Below are 2,727 nucleotides of genomic sequence, written 5' to 3'. Positions count from 1 at the left end.
ACACACACACACACACACACACACACACACACACACACACACGAAACCTTTAAAGTGTTCAACATTTTAAACAAGTTTGGTTAATTACAATACAAACAGGCTCTCCACTATACTAAATGAGTCATTGATTTTCCCAGATGGTTTGAATAAAGTTCAAGCAACATTAAAAGGAAACAAAGTCTGTTCTTAAGATATGCATGGCGCTAAGAGGGATGGGCTGCTGGAGAAGGACCATCAGATGTCATGTCCTGAAGGAAAAACTGCTTGAGCCTGTTTGATAAGCCAGCTGGGTGTGGTTTTCTAGAAAACTCTGTTCTACAAGAGTCTAAAAAGCTGTTCCATGCGGGAAGATTTTTTTTCCCTTATGAACATGTTTTATGGGAAAGGGTTTTTTTTGTTTCATGTTGTGTTTTGTTTAAGATAGGGTATCATTATAAACCACAGGCTCTCCTGGAATTCCCAATCCATCTGCCTCAGCTTCCCCAGTGCTGTGATTGCAGGTGTGTGGGGCACTTGAAAGTGTGGAAACACTTTCAAGGAAAGGGTAGTGAGACCAGCCAGAACTGGCAGAAATCATGAGCACAGATCTTCATTTGTACCCAAGTGCTGTGTAAGTGTGGGGGAAGGAGAGGAGAAATATACAAGTCATGCACACATAGATACACACACAGGGGTGTGTGTGTGTGTGTGTGTGTGTGTGTGTGTGTGTGTGTGTGTGTGTGTGTGTGTGTGTGCCAGCACTGGGGCTGAACTCAAGGCCTGAGTGCTGTCCCTAAGCTTTTTTAAGAGCTCAAGGCTAGAACTCTACCACCTGAGCCACAGTTCTGCTTCCAGCTTTTTGGTAGTTATTGGCAATAAACTCCTCATAGACTTTCCTGTCCACCTGGCTTTGAACCGAGATCCTCAGTTCTCAGCCTCCTTAGCAGCTAGGATTATAAGTATGAACTACCAGCACCCAGATAAATGTACTTTTTGTAATGTACCCTAATCCATGGTCTCATTGCACATATTCAGTTACTTGCAGCTAACTGTGATCCAAAAATATTAAACGGAAAATCTCGTATTCAAGAGAGGGAGAGACCACATGCATATTTATTATAGCATATTTTATAATTGCTGTCTTTTATTATTAGCTTTATATTTATAACCTTTTAATGTGTCTAATCTATAAATTAAGCTTCATCATAAGTAAATAAGTGTAGAAGAATAGCATATTTGCAGCTGGGTATTACATGGATTTAGGCATTTAGTGGATGTCTTAAATAATATTCCTAGCTGGGTTAAGTGGTAAATATCTATAATTCCAGCTAATAAGGAGAAAGAAACAAGAAGATATTGGTTTAAATCCAGCGTGATCAAAACTTAGTGAGATCTTGTCCCTAAAATAAGTCTGGCATAGTGGGGAACACTTATGGTCCCAACTTCTTATGAAGCAGAGATAGTTGAATCAAGGATCAATGCTAGCCCTGACAAAGCACAAGACCATCTGAAAAACAAACTAAAAGGCAAAAGTGATGGAGACATAGCTCAAAGTGATAGAGCACTTGCCTAGCAAGCACAAGGCCCTGACTTTAATCCTTATGCTGTCAAAAAAATCATATTCCCCATGAATAATAAGAACTGTTGTACTACAAATTCTATTCCACCAAGCACTGTGAAGAACTGAGACAGGAGACTTTGAGAGAACTTTGATACTTGTATAGAAATTTTAACATGAGCAAGTTGGGACTCCTCTCTTTTAGGTCACAGAATACCATCTATTTGCCTCTGGATAAGGTCTCTGGCACTGGGACAGAAGGGAACAAGGGAGGAAGCAGGAGGCAGCTGTAATGTGATGTAGAAGCTAATAATGAAGAAAATGAAGACCCTCTTGTGTCCAATGAGCCTGGACTAAAATCTGCCCTTCTATTTAAAGATGCAGATGCAAGTATTTTATGTCCCATGTGTTCTTGAAAGTCCATAGAATTTTCAAAAATGAATTTATCAAAGGGATTGCCTTTTTTTTTTTACAGAATTGTTGACACAAAATGACATTGCACAAATCTTGTTACCTTGTGCCTACCCTGTACCAGCTATTCTTTGCTTTGGGGATTTCCAAGGGGTGACTATGAGAGATCAAATTCTAACAGGTAGCACCAGAGTGGGGTTACAGTTGTAGGTGACAGATACAGGATAACAAGATTCCTGAAACTGATGAATGGCAAAAATGGGGAGATGAGGATAGAAGGATTCAATGTCTCTCCAGCTTCACTTTCATTTCGTCTAGGACCATCCTCATGTGACATTGATAAAGTGTCTAACACTGGGTAAAAGCCAGCTGAAGCAAAATTTCTCCAAATCCCCTAAGACTCAGTTAAGGTTCTTCATTTTCTCCCCAAAGGAAACACACACACTAATTTATTCCACAAATATTAATTCAACATCTTCTATATTTTATAAAGAACTTTCAATGCCACTGCAAACAGATAGGAGGGGAAAACCATCATAAGCCAGCCATCTCTCACAGAACTTAAGAACTATCAGACAACAGAAAGGTTAGGCTTTTTCTTTTGTTTATTTGTTTTGTTTTTTGTTGCCAGTCCTGGGGCTTGGACTCAGCATCCTAGCACTGTCCCTGGCTTCTTTTTGCTCAAGGCTAGCACTCTGCCACTTGAGCCACAGCGCCACCTCTGGCCATTTTCTATATAAGTGGTGCTGAGGAATCTAACCCAGGGCTTCATGTATACC

Source organism: Perognathus longimembris, chromosome 1 (genome assembly GCF_023159225.1).
Source record: "Perognathus longimembris pacificus isolate PPM17 chromosome 1, ASM2315922v1, whole genome shotgun sequence".
Classification (NCBI taxonomy): Eukaryota; Metazoa; Chordata; class Mammalia; order Rodentia; family Heteromyidae; genus Perognathus; species Perognathus longimembris.
The sequence above is the reverse complement of the archived record's forward strand: the minus strand, read 5'-3'. Positions refer to the sequence as shown.